The sequence below is a fragment of the Pseudophryne corroboree genome, chromosome 5 (genome assembly GCF_028390025.1).
Source record: "Pseudophryne corroboree isolate aPseCor3 chromosome 5, aPseCor3.hap2, whole genome shotgun sequence".
In the NCBI taxonomy this organism is placed as follows: Eukaryota; Metazoa; Chordata; class Amphibia; order Anura; family Myobatrachidae; genus Pseudophryne; species Pseudophryne corroboree.
The window spans coordinates 681874331-681890293 of record NC_086448.1 but is presented as its reverse complement, the minus strand read 5'-3'; the positions used below and the strand labels follow the sequence as shown (position 1 = coordinate 681890293).

General features: G+C 47.2%; 1 protein-coding gene across 1 annotated transcript in view; it reads right to left on the bottom strand.

The window, feature by feature from the left end:
• Positions 1–15963, bottom strand: part of RAB2A (RAB2A, member RAS oncogene family) — a 175562-nt gene that overhangs the window by 83939 nt on the left and 75660 nt on the right. The gene's annotated exons all lie outside the window — the stretch shown is intronic.

Below are 15963 nucleotides of genomic sequence, written 5' to 3'. Positions count from 1 at the left end.
CTCCTTAAGAGAGCCACCTAGATTGCACCCTGCTCGGACGGGCACAAAAACCTAACTGAGGCTTGGAGGAGGGTCATAGGGGGAGGAGCCAGTACACACCACCTGATCCTAAAGCTTTAGTTTTGTGCCCTGTCTCCTGCGGAGCCGCTAATCCCCATGGTCCTGACGGAGTCCCCAGCATCCACTTAGGACGTCAGAGAAACTACTGGTAGTTTTTTCTCACCAAACATAATACCCTTTTTTGTGGTACCTGGGGTATCATCAGAAATGTGTAAAACATTTTTCATTGCCTCAATCATGTAACGGGTGGATCTATTAGAGGGTACACTCGTCTCATCATCGTCGACACTGGAGTCGGTATCCGTGTCGACATCTGTATCTGTCATCTGAGGTAGCGGGCGTTTTATAGCCCCTGATGACATTTGAGACGCTTGGACAGGCACAAGCTGAGTAGCCGGCTGTCCTATGTCGTCAAACCTTTTATGTAAGGAGCGGACCCTGTCACGTACTTCCTTCCATAAGTCCATCCACACTGGTGTCGACCCCGCAGGGGGTGACATCACATTCACAGGCATTTGCTCCGCCTCCACATCATTATCCTCATCATACATGTCGACACAGCAGTACCGACACCCAGCAGACACACAGGGAATGCTCTTACAGAGGACAGGACCCCACAAAGCCCTTTGGGGAGACAGAGGGAGAGTATGCCAGCACACACCAGGGCGCTATATGACACAGGGATATCACCTATACAGAGTGTTTTCCCTTATAGCTGCCTATATAATATATATATACTGCGCCTAAATTGTGCTCCCCCTCTCTTTTTTACCCTTTCTGTAGTGCAGGACTGCAGGGGAGAGCCAGGGAGCTTCCTTCCAGCGGAGCTGTGAGGGAAAAATGGCGCCAGTGTGCTGAGGGAGATGGCTCCGCCCCTTTTTTGGTGGGCTTTCTCCCGCTATTTTATCGTTTCTGGCAGGGGTTAATATACACCTATATAGCCCCTGGGGCTATATATGGTGTTAGTTTTGCCAGCCAAGGTGTTAATATTGCTGCTCAGGGCGCCCCCCCCCCCCCAGCGCCCTGCACCCATCAGTGACCGCAGTGTGTGGTGTGCATGAGGAGCAATGGCGCACAGCTGCAGTGCTGTGCGCTACCTTGGAGAAAACCGAAGTCTTCAGCCGCCGATTTTCCGGACCACCTTCTTGCTTCTGGCTCTGTAAGGGGGACGGCGGCGCGGCACCGGGAACAGACGACGAGGTCGGGTCCTGTGTTTGATCCCTCTGGAGCCAATGGTGTCCAGTAGCCTAAGAAGCCCAAGCTACCACCAGTTAGGTAGGTTCGCTTCTTCTCCCCTTAGTCCCTCGCTGCAGTGAGCCTGTTGCCAGCAGGTCTCACTGTAAAATAAAAAACCTAAACTATACTTTCTTCTAGGAGCTCAGGAGAGCCCCTAGTGTGCATCCAGCTCGGCCGGGCACAGAAATCTAACTGAGGCTTGGAGGAGGGTCATAGGGGGAGGAGCCAGTGCACACCAGATAGTCCTAAATCTTTCTATAGAGTGCCCAGTCTCCTGCGGAGCCCGTCTATTCCCCATGGTCCTTACGGTGTCCCCAGCATCCACTAGGACGTCAGAGAAATCTCCAATACAAAGCCTATCATGTTAACTAGATCATTTAGCTCAATAATATTATAATTTGAAAAAAAAAATGTTTTTATGAAATCCTTTTTTCCACCCAAAAATCCAAGCTCTGTATCAATTACGCCAATGTATACTGCCTACAAGTATACTTCAGTGCACTGTTTTTTTCCTGAGGGCTATCCCTGCACTGAAATCACTAATCTAGGTATATTCCAGAGTGCAAGAGGTGATCTCCAGTGGGTTGATCCCTTGAGCAGTCCCTGTAGTAATATTACAGCACAAATTGCTAATGAGATTAGCACTTCACTGTGAGAAAATAAATCCCTGCAGTATGCACAGCAGCTTCTCTTCAATGTTAGAACAGATATCTAGCCAACAGTCAATGATATTGGAGACGGAACGGATAATGTGCAACTTGATTGGTTTAACTCCGGCTAAATAATACCAAGCCACAGGTTGTTTAATAGACCTGATTCATATTAAATGTACCCACTCCAATGACCTCTGCAGTCACACACCGATACCAAAAACATCAAATAACCTTTAGATAGAAAACATAGAATTTGATAGCAGATAAGAACCGTATGGCCCATCCAGTCTGCCCATAGGGTATTAGGGTTAGGCGTTATGGTATTAGGGTTGTTTTAGCGGTTTGGATTAGGAGTGAGGGTTTTAGGGTTAGTTTGGGGGATATGGTTAGGATATTAGGGTTGGTTTATCAGTTTGACTTAAGGTATTCGGGTTAGGGGTTGTGATTGGAGTTAGGTTAAAGTCAGAGGTTAATGTATTTGGGCCAGCGTATTAAGGTTAATACACAAACACACAGAAAAATAAGCCGTTTCCTGGGTGCACTGGGAGCCTAGTAATTACAATTAGTTATATAAAACCTCTTATTATCATTTAAAATTTTCAGCCATATGAAATATATAAAAATAAAGTATGAAGTGAAACATTTTCAGAAATTGTGATATTAAAATTAATGTCTTATCCACAGAGACTGCTATCGCTATGTTGAAGACTTTTCTTCCATTAAGGGCATAATAGCCCCCCGCTGCTATTAGAAGCTGAATTGATACAGTTCTGTCGGCTTTCTATATTACTTTTCAGCAGTTATCAATATTTCTTGTTTCATATTAATAAAGAGTAACAATTGACACACAAATTGTAACCCTTTCTTTATTTGCATCAACAAGCTCTTCACAGAGATGTGTGCCTTATTTGTAATACTCTTGCTCTCGCTGTGTTTGGGTTAAATAAGCATCTGTCTTGTTCTGCATATTAGGTATACATGTTACTGATCTTATATTACACATATAATAATGTAAGATCAGTAACATGTATGCCTTATATGCAGGACAAGACAGATGCTTATCTAACCCAAACACAGCGAGAGCAAGAGTTACAAATAAGGCACACATCTCTGTGAAGAGCTTGTTGATGCAAATAAAGGGTTACAATTTGTGTGTCAATTGTTACTCTTTATTAATATGAAACAAGAAATATTGATAACTGCTGAAAAGTAAAGGTGGGTACACACTAACAGATATATCTGCAGATCAATTGATCTGCAGAAATATCTATGGACGGATCGAGCAGTGTGTTCAGTATACACACTGCTCGATCCGTCGGGGACTGACATCATGAACTGGGCGGGCGTGTACACACGCCCGCCCAGTTCACCTGCCAATCACCGCCGGCCGCCGCAGCGTGTGTACGGGCGGTCGGCCGACCGCCCCGTACACACACAGCGACGAGCCAATATATCGGTAGATATATTGCCCGTCGGCTGTGCTACACAGCCAACGCGATACGTCTGTGAACGACGGAGTTCACAGACGTATTGGCCGTACACACTGGCCGACGGTCCCGCGATATATATCGGCCGTTCAGGAGAACGGCCGATATATCGACCAGGGTGTACGGGCCTTAACATAGAAAGCCGGCAGAACTGTATCAATTCAGCTTCTAATAGCAGCGGGGGGCTATTATGCCCTTAATGGAAGAAAAGTCTTCAACATAGCGATAGCAGTCTCTGTGGATAAAAATAAGATTTTACTCACCGATAAATCTTTTTCTCGTAGTCCGTAGTGGATGCTGGGAACTCCGAAAGGACCATGGGGAATAGCGGCTCCGCAGGAGACTGGGCACAACTAAAGAAAGCTTTTAGGTCACCTGGTGTGCACTGGCTCCTCCCACTATGACCCTCCTCCAAGCCTCAGTTAGGACACTGTGCCCGGACGAGCTGACATAATAAGGAAGGATTTTGAATCCCGGGTAAGACTCCTACCAGCCACACCAATCACACCGTACAACTCGTAATACCATATCCAGTTTAACAGTATGAAAACAACTGAGCCTCTCAACAGATGGCTCAACAATAACCCTTTAGTTAACAATAACTATGTACAAGTATTGCAGACAATCCGCACTTGGGATGGGCGCCCAGCATCCACTACGGACTACGAGAAATAGATTTACCGGTGAGTAAAATCTTATTTTCTCTGACGTCCTAGTGGATGCTGAGAACTCCGAAAAGGACCATGGGGATTATACCAAAGCTCCCAAACGGGCGGGAGAGTGCGGATGACTCTGCAGCACCGAATGAGAGAACTCAAGGTCCTCCTCAGCCAGGGTATCAAATTTGTAGAATTTTGCAAACGTGTTTGCCCCTGACCAAGTAGCAGCTCGGCAAAGTTGTAAAGCCGAGACCCCTCGGGCAGCCGCCCAAGATGAGCCCACCTTCCTTGTGGAATGGGCTTTTACTGATTAAGGATGCGGCAGTCCAGCCGCAGAATGCGCCAGCTGAATTGTGCTACAAATCCAGCGAGCAATAGTCTGCTTAGAAGCAGGAGCACCCAGTTTTTTGGGTGCATACAGGATAAATAGCGAGTCAGTTTTCCTGACTCTAGCCGTCCTGGAAACATAAATTTTCAAGGCCCTGACTACGTCCAGTAACTTGGAATCCTCCAAGTCCCTAGTAGCCGCAGGCACCACAATAGGTTGGTTCAAGTGAAAAGCTGATACCACCTTAGGGAGAAACTGGGGACGAGTCCTCAATTCCGCCCTATCCATATGGAAAATCAGATAAGGGCTTTTACATGACAAAGCTGCCAATTCTGACACACGCCTGGCTGAAGCCAAGGCCAATAACATGACCACTTTCCACGTGAGATATTTTAGATCCACGGTTTTAAGTGGCTCAAACCAATGTGATTTTAAGAAACTCAACACCACGTTGAGATCCCAAGGTGCCACTGGAGGCACAAACGGGGGCTGAATATGTAGCACTTCTTTCACAAACGTCTGAACTTCAGGTAGTGAAGCTAGTTCTGTCTGGAAGAAAATCGACAGAGCCGAGATCTGTACCTTAATGGAGCCTAATTTCAGGCCCATAGTCACTCCTGCTTGTAGGAAATGCAGAAATCGACCTAGTTGAAATTCCTCTGTTGGGGCCTTTTTGGCCTCACACCAAGCAACATATTTCCGCCATATGCGGTGATAATGCTTTGCAGTTACATCTTTCCTGGCTTTAATCAGCGTAGGAATGACTTCCTCCGGAATGCCCTTTTCCTTCAGGATCCGGCGTTCAACCGCCATGCCGTCAAACGCAGCCGCGGTAAGTCTTGGAACAGACAGGGCCCCTGCTGCAGCAGGTCCTGTCTGAGCGGCAGAGGCCATGGGTCCTCTGAGATCATCTCTTGAAGTTCCGGGTACCACGCTCGTCTTGGCCAATCCGGAACCACGAGTATTGTTCTTACTCCTCGTTTTCTTATTATTCTCAGTACCCTTGGTATGAGAGGCAGAGGAGGGAACACAAACTGACTGGTACACCCACGGTGTCACTAGAGCGTCCACAGCTATCGCCTGAGGGTCCCTTGACCTGGCGCAATAGCTCTCTAGTTTTTTGTTTAGGCGGGACGCCATCATGTCCACCTGTGGCCGTTCCCATCGATTTACAATCAGCGTGAAGACTTCTGGATGAAGTCCCCACTCTCCCGGGTGGAGGTCGTGCCTGCTGAGAAAGTCTGCTTCCCAGTTGTCCACTCCCGGAATGAACACTGCTGACAGTGCTAGTACGTGATTTTCCGCCCATCGGAGAATCCTTGTGGCTTCTGCCCTTGCCATCCTGCTTCTTGTGCTGCCCTGTCGATTTACATGGGCGACTGCCGTGATGTTGTCTGACTGGATCAGTACCGGCTGGTGTAGAAGCAGGGATTTTGCCTGACTTAGGGCATTGTAAATGGCCCTTAGTTCCAGAATATTTATGTGTAAAGAAGTCTCCTGACTCGACCATAGTCCTTGGAAGTTTCTTCCCTGTGTGACTGCCCCCCAGCCTCGAAGGCTGGCATCCGTGGTCACCAGGACCCAGTCCTGTATGCCGAATCTGCGGCCCTCTAGAAGATGAGCACTCTGCAGCCACCACAGCAGAGACACCCTGGTTCTTGGAGACAGGGTTATTAGGCGATGCATCTGAAGATGCGATCCGGACCATTGGTCCAACAGGTCCCACTGAAAGATTCTGGCATGGAACCTGCGGAAAGGAATTGCTTCGTAAGAAGCCACCATCTTTCCCAGGACCCGCGTGCAGTGATGCACCGATACCTGTTTTGGTTTCAGGAGGTCTCTGACTAGAGATGACAGCTCCTTGGCTTTCTCCTCCGGGAGAAACACTTTTTTCTGGACTGTATCCAGAATCATACCCAGGAACAGTAGACGTGTCGTCGGAACCAGCTGTGATTTTGGAATACTCAGAATCCAACCGTGCTGGTGTAGCACCTCCTGAGATAGTGCTACTCCCACCAACAACTGCTCCTTGGACCTCGCCTTTATTAGGAGATCGTCCAAGTACGGGATAATTAAAACTCCCTTTCTTCGAAGGGGTGGTCTTCTGTTTGCCGGCGGTCGGGCTCCCGGCGCTCAGTATACCGGCGCCGGGAGCCCGACAGCCGGCATACCGACACTTATTTTCCCTCGTGGGGGTCCACGACCCCCATAGAGGGAGAATAAAATAGTGTGGCGCGCGTAGCGCGCCACCGTGCCCGTAGCGTGGCGAGCGCAGCGAGCCCGCAAGGGGCTCATTTGCGCTCGCCAAGCTGTCGGTAAGCCGGCGGTCGGGCTCCCGGCGCCGGGATGCTGGTCGCCGGGAGCCCGACCGCCGGCCAGCCGTAGTGAACCCCTTCGAAGGAGTATCATCATTTCCGCCATTACCTTGGTAAACACCCTCGGTGCCGTGGAGTGTCCAAACGGCAGCGTCTGGAATTGGTAATGGCAATCCTGTACCACAAATCTGAGGTACTCCTGGTGAAGATGGTAAATGGGGACATGCAAGTAAGCATCCTTGATGTCCAGGGATACCATGTAATCCCCCTCGTCCAGGCTTGCAATAACCGCCCTGAGCGATTCCATCTTGAACTTGAATTTTTTTATGTATGTGTTCAAGGATTTCAAATTTAAAATGGGTCTCACCGAACCGTCCGGTTTCGGTACCACAAATAGTGTGGAATAGTAACCCCGGCCTTGTTGAAGTAGGGGTACCTTGATTATCATCTGCTGGGAATACAGCTTGTGAATTGCCGCTATCACCGCCTCCCTGTCTGAGGGAGCAATCGGCAAGGCAGATTTTAGGAACCGGTGGGGTGGAGACGCCTCGAATTCCAGTTTGTACCCCTGAGATACTATTTGAAGGATCCAGGGATCCACCTGTGAGCGAGCCCACTGATCGCTGAAATTCTTGAGGCGGCCCCCCACCGTACCTGGCTCCGCCTGTGGAGCCCCACCGTCATGCGGCGGACTTGGAAGAAGAAGCGGGGGAGGACTTTTGCTCCTGGGAACCTGCTGTTTGTTGCAGCCTTTTTCCCCTACCTCTGCCTCTGGACAGAAAGGACCCGCCTTTTCCACGCCTGTTTTTCTGGGTCCGAAAGGACTGAACCTGATAAAACGGCGCCTTCTTAGGCTGTGAGGGGACATGGGGTAAAAATGCTGACTTTCCAGACGTTGCTGTGGAAACTAGGTCCGAGAGACCATCCCCAAATATTTCCTCACCCTTATATGGCAAAACTTCCATGTGCCTTTTAGAATCTGCATCTCCTGTCCACTGGCGAGTCCATAAGCCTCTCCTAGCAGAAATGGACAATGCACTTACTTTAGATGCCAGTCGGCAGATTTCCCTCTGTGCATCTCTCATATATAAGACTGAGTCTTTGATATGGTCTATGGTTAGCAGGATCGTATACGTGCACTCATTTCCTTCCATAAGCTCAACCACTCAGGTGTCTGCCCCGCAGGGGGTGACATCCCTTCTAAAGGCATCTGCTCCGTCTCCACATCATTATCCTCATCAAACATGTCGACACAGCCGTACCGACACACCGCACACACACAGGGAATGCTCCAACAGAGGACAGGACCCACAAAAGCCCTTTGGGGGGACAGAGTGAGAGTATGCCAGCACACACCAGAGCGCTATATAATGCAGGGACTAACTGAGTTATGTCCCCTATAGCTGCTTTTTCTATATAATTGTATACTGCGCCTAAATTTAGTGCCCCCCCTCTCTTTTTTTTTACCCTTTTCTGTAGTGTAGACTGCAGGGGAGAGCCAGGGAGCTTCCTTCCAGCGGATCTGTGAAGGAGAAATGGCGCCAGTGTGCTGAGGGAGATAGCTCCGCCCCTTTTCCGCGGACTATTCTTCCGCTTTTTCCTATATTCTGGCAGGGGTATTTTCCACATATATAGCCTCTGGGGCTATATATTGTGGTATTTTTGCCAGCCAAGATGTTATTATTGCTTCTCAGGGCGCCCCCCCCCCAGCGCCCTGCACCCTCAGTGACCGGAGTGTGAAGTGTGTGTGAGGAGCAATGGCGCACAGCTGCAGTGCTGTGCGCTACCTTGGTGAAGACTGATGTCTTCTGCCGCCGATTTTCCGACCTCTTCTTGCTTCTGGCTCTGTAAGGGGGACGGCGGCGCGGCTCCGGGACCGAACACCAAGGACTGGGCCTGCGGTCGATCCCTCTGGAGCTAATGGTGTCCAGTAGCCTAAGAAGCCCAAGCTGGCTGCAAGCAGGCAGGTTCGCTTCTTCTCCCCTTAGTCCCTCGCTGCAGTGAGCCTGTTGCCAGCAGGTCTCACTGAAAATAAAAAACCTAATTTCTATCTTTCTTTCTGAAGGCTCAGGAGAGCCCCTAGTGTGCATCCAACCTCGGCCGGGCACAAAATCTAACTGAGGCTTGGAGGAGGGTCATAGTGGGAGGAGCCAGTGCACACCAGGTAGTCATAAATCTCTCTAGAGTGCCCAGCCTCCTTCGGAGCCCGCTATTCCCCATGGTCCTTACGGAGTTCCCAGCATCCACTAGGACGTCAGAGAAACATTCACTTTAATATCACAATTTCTGAAAATGTTTCACTTTCCATACTTTATTTTTATATATTTCATATGGCTGAAAATTTTAAATGATAATAAAAGAGATGTTTTATATAACTAATAGTAATTACTAGGCTCTCAGTGCACCCAGGAAACGGCTTCTTTTTCTGTGTGTTTGTGTTGTAGTCTTCTAGGCTGAGGGTAGCACTCCCGAACAGTAAAGAAGTGTGTATATCACAAGATAAAATGTTGTAAGGGAAAGAGAACACTTATTTCATAAAATATCCTTACTGGTGCGGGATTGTTCCTTGTTCTGTATTAAGGTTAATGTTTAGGGTGAGAAGGCTCCCATAGTTACACACAATGGGCGGTATTCAAATGTCCCCCTCCCTCCCGTCGGTAGCTCAGAGATTGCAAAATACGTGCTACAGGGCACAAGGGACTCACTTTTTAAACATGATCGGGTCCTGCAGGATGCGCTGTGAATTACAGCCCTGTGCGCGCCTCAGCCAATACTACTGAAACATGTTATTTTTGTACTGTGAGTGGCTCACAGCACATCCTGCCGGACACGATCATTCCCCATTGCCCACATCCCATAAGTCACCGCCAGCATGTTCCCAAGGCACCTCCTACATCCGTCCTTCTCGCCCGCCGCTCAGCACTATGCTGTGTGCGCGCACTGTACAACTGTTGTCTCACTCAGTCCCTGCACACAGCAAGATCACTGCCTGGTGCTGGCATGTATATCATCGCTGATTAGAGGACCGTCCTCCTACCCCTATATCTGTCTGTCTGTCTCTATCTATCTATATAGCTGGTTGGTTATGTATAAATAAAACACCTCACAAGTCCTGCTTGTGGAACTACAAGAACCAGGTTCAATGGTCTCTTATCAATACCAGGCGATTTTCTCCTTTTACACAGTGCTGGATCCCGTGCACTCAAGACCTTCTTATTTAGGTCTTATAATTCCCGTATCAACATCAGGTAATATCAGCAAATAAATTTAAAAGAAAGGGTTCCCTCCATACTGTATAAAACCACAAATTTATTAGGACAACCAAATATGCTTAAGTATTTAATCACGTACCAACGGTGACGATATAACCAGTGGTTCTCAACCGCTGTCCTCAAGTACCCCCAACAGTTCATGTTTTCCAGGTCTTACAGGATTGCAAGTGAAACAATTTGCTCCTCCTGTGGGTCTGTTTAAATGAGTCAGTGAGTAATGAATACACCTGTGCACCAGCTAGGTGACATGGAAAACATGAACTGTTGGGGGTACTTGAGGACCGAGGTGGAGAACCACTGGTATAAACCACCGCAAGTAACATCAGCATGAAACAAGGTGGAGACTATGGCTAACCTCCCACTTTGATACTTACTTTCAGGATGTTGGCTGTCTTTGATCCGGCGTCGGCCTCTTGAGTGGTGTCGGGATTCCGGCGTCTGTCACATGACCACCGTCATCCCGACCGCCGGGATGCTGAACAGATCCTCTATAAAATAGGTATCACTGATGAGTTCTGGATATCTTATACTGGCCACAGAACAAGTTTTGCATAGCGGAGAGGATGAAAAGCTTTACATGACTGACTTAAGCATACCACATTTGGGTCCACAAACCTTGACGGATAGACCAAAGGTACTAATGCAATATTTCAATGATAAAGACAAATAGAGAGGAAAGCGGGTGTCCAATCAGGATGCGGTTACATTGCCGGAAGTTTGGATCCCAGCGATCAGGATACAGACGCCGAAATACCAACCACTGAAACGAAATCCCGGCTAACGGGCTATTCCCATTCGTGGGTGTCCAAGACACCCATAGATTGGGAATAGAACCTGTGGCGAGCGCAGCTAGCCACTGAGCCTGCAGCGTGGCGAGTGGAGCGAGCCCACCAGGGGCTGCGTTGCACTCTCCCCCCCTGCCGGCATTCTGGTGGCCGGGATACCATGCCAACCGTCAGTTGCGTCCAATCAGTGGGAACTGATACCTATGCACAAAGGATTTGGTCATTAACGGGATTAACCAGCAATGCTAGAGAAGAATCAGACTGACCCTAACTGGATTATAACAGGGATTTCTGGCCATTTTGGCTAACACGCCAGGTGTCTGGGCAATTTGGTAAAAATGACGTCTGAACTGCAAAGCATGATTGATTGCTCTGTGTGTTGTCAGCAAATAAATAAAAAAAGTAATCAGTACACCACCTTATAATTCCTTAACAAATGTTTGTACTTAGACCATCACTTGTGCAGTCTACATTACTGTCACCCTTAGCAGGGGCTTGCCTGCTTATTCAAGGGTCAGTACAGTCTGCCCACTCGGCTTTGATCAAACTCTCCCTAATCAACTGAGGAAAAGTGGATGAGTTGCCCATAGCAACCAATCAGATACTACAGTAGCTATCATGTTATAGTATACACTGGATGGCTACAATCTCATTGGATGCTATAAGCAACACCTCCCCTACCAACCACAAACTTATGACTGCAAATGGGGAGGTGATTAAGTGTATGGCCTTGTGCTTCTATTTATAGTGTCTCTGAAACTTAAACCGGTCACTCCGAAAACATGGTCTGTATCTCTCATGCAAAAGAAAGCTGCAGGCACCTGCAACTATATTTCACGGGCATATGTTTCAGATGCTGTCATTTCACAGCAGTCTTCTAGGTCTCTATGGTTTAAAGTGCCCTGAGGATACTGCAGTAGATATCAAAATTGAGCTTTCTAACCGTATGAACGAGCGAATGTGAGAAACAGGTAGCCACATACAGTATGTTTGTTTCCCCTTCTATTTCTAGGAACAAGTAGCTCTCTAAAAATCTTCCTTGGCAATCCCGACATCCCAATTTACTGAATGGCTTCACAATACATGAATCATTATTAGAACACAGAAAGGACTCCTAGCAACTGAGCTCAGAAGACAAATCTGAAAGGAAGCAAATAACCCAGAGCTGCGCATTTCAATTCAATAACCTGCTCCCTGGGGCAGCTGTTGACACTAGAATAAATAAAGCCCATTGTAAATAAATGATGAATGACATCTTTACGCCCACCATCTGCTGGTGTAGAGGTTGTTGGAAGGCCAAGGATGCAGATTTTATCCGTTATATCGGAAGCTGCAGCCAGCCTTTCAGCAGTCCCTGGACTTAATGTGCTCAGTTTTTCCCTTTTAATCTGTTTAGGCAAAAAACCCAGAAAGCTGAAATTCACTGACAGCCCAAATTCTTCCGCTGGTCACCTAAATGGATTTATTGAGTCTGTTGCTAACAAAAACAAAGGAACCATAAAGTATTTCTAGCAAGACAATTAAGTTACACATCTTTTTCAGAGTCTGCTCTTCCCAGATGTTCTTATCAACACAACAGCTGATGTTTTGTAGAATAAATTATAAAGAAAGAACTAAATAGAATTATAATCTTGGGCAAAAGATCTAGTGTTATATCACGGTCCAATGACTTCATATGTTAGTCTCTAAAATCTTATCTGTGACCCAGATAACAAATGTGCAGGAAAATGTGGACATAAATTATGGTGCACTTGCACACACGTAGCTAGAGCATGTGCCGGTATCTCAATAACCAGGGATGTTACCAGTCCATACCTTCAGATCCTCATGTCACTTGTGCTGTGCTCATTATAGCATACCCTCCAACACTGCTGGGCCGAATAACCGGTAAAAATTCGGGAAGGGGACATGGCCACGGGTAAAGAGGGCGCTGCCCCGCAACGCTCCCATAGGATTGGGAGATGGCAAAACCCGGTACAAAGCCCTTTTTGGCTGGTACAGACCATAAAAGAAGTAGAGGATTTTAATTACCTACCGGTAAATCCTTTTGTCGTAGTCCATAAGGGATATTGGGGGAATCTAGTACGATGGGGTATAAGCAGGGCCCAAAGGAGCCGCTGTATTTTAAATTTCTTCAACTGGGTGTGCAGGCTCCTCCCCACTATGCCCCCTCCCACAGACAGTTATAGGTAAAAACGTGCCCAAATGAGAAAGGACATATATGAGAGAAGGAAATATGAACAACAGAAAGTGGTGAGATTTATAAACCAGCACACCAGTAACATACAACAACCAACAACGGCTGGTAACAACAACAGCAACATCTGAACAGGTAACCACATAAAAGAGAACCTGCAGAAAAGTCAACGCACTGAGGCCAAATATCCCTTAAGGACAGCCTTGGACAGGGAGGGGAGGGGGTGCGAAATCTCAGCAAGGTAGAATGTATATTTTGGAGGAGCTGAGGTCCGGTAACTGTGCTCAAATTTCCGAATAAAAAGTATGACATAATTGTTACCTTGCATTGAGAACACACATCCGCCACACCTGTACAAAAACCTCCGTTGGTCAACGTGTTTCGAGTCTACTGTGACTCTTTTCAAGGCATGTGAAAAAAAGTTACATTGCTGAGATTTCGCACCCCCTCCCCCCCCTGTCCAAGGCTTTTTTGTATTTTTTATGTACTATATTAACTTTTTGTAAAATAAATTGTATTTTTGTGACATCTTTGTACAAGTTTACCTGACGTAAAGAAACCTTGATACGTGGAGTCACGCTATATCCATCGTGAGTAATGGTACGCTTGAGGCGCACCTCATGATAAAGATACCTTGATGTGTGTTAAACCCTACCTCACTATGTAAGTGAGGTATGCTGTTCCTAGGCTCACCTATAAATTTTATCACCTGTGGGGTTAAGAGATAAAGAAACCGCTATAAGATTAACTACACACCTTATTGTGTGAGGTACACCACCTCTAATCCATCAGAAAACAGATTGTTTACTTTCATAAGGAGTATTATCTCATAAGGAATAGTCTTGAGACATACCGTACAATAAAGAAACCTTGATGCGCGTTAAACCGTTCCTCACTATATAAGTGAGGTATGCTGTTCCCTAGGATCATCTACATATCTTATCATCACTTGTGGGGTTAAGAGATAAAGAAACCGTTATAAGAGCTACAACACACTATACTGTGTAAGCTAGGTACGCTACCTCTAATCCGTCTGGAAAAAGAATATCGACTTCCATAGGGAATATTACACATAATCACATTTCTCAAATAATTTTAAATATCCACACAATTCATTGGAATTTTCTACATGATTGTTTTTCTATTATGTTTTCCATGTACCTATGAGCCTATTGTGCAATAGCACAAAGAGAGGATACCTGTTTTCATCAAGGAGTCCCAGTTGTCCTAATTAATTTAGGATAAGTATCAACCTAATTTTCTCTATTATTCACTAGTCTTTCATTCACATAGGCACAGTAGCTCCATCTGTTTCACATCCCTCCATTTCTATTCCTTCAAGTAAGGATTCAAGGATTTTAGATTCAAAATGGGTCTTACAGAACCATCCGGTTTCGGCACCACAAACAGGTTGGAGTAAAACCCCTTGCCACGTTGCGGTATTGGTACTGGAACAATGACGCGAGACTGGACCAACTTTAGGATGGCCTGTTGCAACGTAACTTGCATATCCCCCAAAGCTGGTAAGCTGGATTTGAAAAATCGTTGGGGAGGAGTAATGTCGAACTCCAGCTTGCAGCCCTCAGAAACGAGATTTCTGAGCCAGGTCTCCTGGAAGGAAGCCTCCCAGACGTGGCTGAAGTGACGTAGTCGAGCTCCCACGTCGAGGTCCCCTTGGGGTGGGTGGGCACAGTCATGCTCGGGCCTTACCGGAAGCAGAACTGGAGGTCTGTTCCTAAGAGCTGGTGCTTGCAGGTTTTCTGGACTTACCTCTGGTGCCTCTAGTCGCACCTCTGGCCTTAGATCGAAATCTGTGAGACCGAAAGGTCTGTACAGACGGCCCCAGGTAGCAGCATCTTGCCGGCAGGGCCCCAGAGGGGAGAAACGTGGATTTCCCAGTTGTAACTTTGGAAATCAAGGTATCCAACTGAACCCTAAATAGCCATTCCCCAGAAAAGGGGAGGGATTCCACACTACGTTTGGATTCTGCATCCACAATCCACTGACGCAACCACAAGGCCCTGCGCGCCGACGCTGCCATGGCAGAAGTCCTAGCATTAATGTTCCCCATCTCCTTGAGCGAATCACAGAGGACACGTGTAGTGTCCTGAATGTGTTTTAGGAGGGTCACCATAGTGACCAGGGGCATATCCCCAGAGAAGCACCCCTGAATTTGAGTGGCCCAGGAATGAATGGCATGGGTCATCCAGCAATCCGCAATGACCGGCCTTTGCGATACACCTGCTGCCATGTAAATATATTTGAGTGTAGTCTCTGTTTTCCTATCCCTAGGGTCCTTTTATGGTAAAAAAAAAAAAAAAAGTCCGGGCATGTAGCACCGCCTTTCTAGACAGTCAAGTGACTGTACATCAACCCCTGGGGGCTCCTCCCGAAATTTCCTACCTTCAGGAACAAATGGGAAAGTGCGCAAAAACTTTTTGGACACTTGTAATTTTTTTGTCCTGATTTTTTCAGGCCAGCTTGAATAGGTCATCTAACGGTGCAGAATCAGGGAAAGTGACATTAAGCTTGTTGTGTGTAAAGAAAAACGACTGCTGTGATGCAGCGTTCTCTAGAGGGAGCTTTAACACGTCCCTAATAACCAGAATTAGGGGTTCAATACTCTGAGCAGAACCGGGATCCCCAATAACGGGGTCCAAGTACTCCCCATCCTCCTATATATCCTCATCTGTGTCAGATAGTAGTGCAGGTAAACCACGCTTTTGTGTTCCTGCATGAGAGGAGGGGGGCTGTGTAACATCCGACATAGAAGCTAAATCTGCAACAGCCTGTTTTCTGAGCATTTGCAGTGAGCTGGGATGACAGACATCATAGTTTTAAGAAACTCTAGCCAGCCAGTGGGGCTCTGGACCCTCTCCCCCAGCCCCTTCACTGATTTGTGAAGATGGCTGCATTGTTCACATGAAACAGAATCAGATGATAATGGAGAGAATCTGGTGTGGCATACACT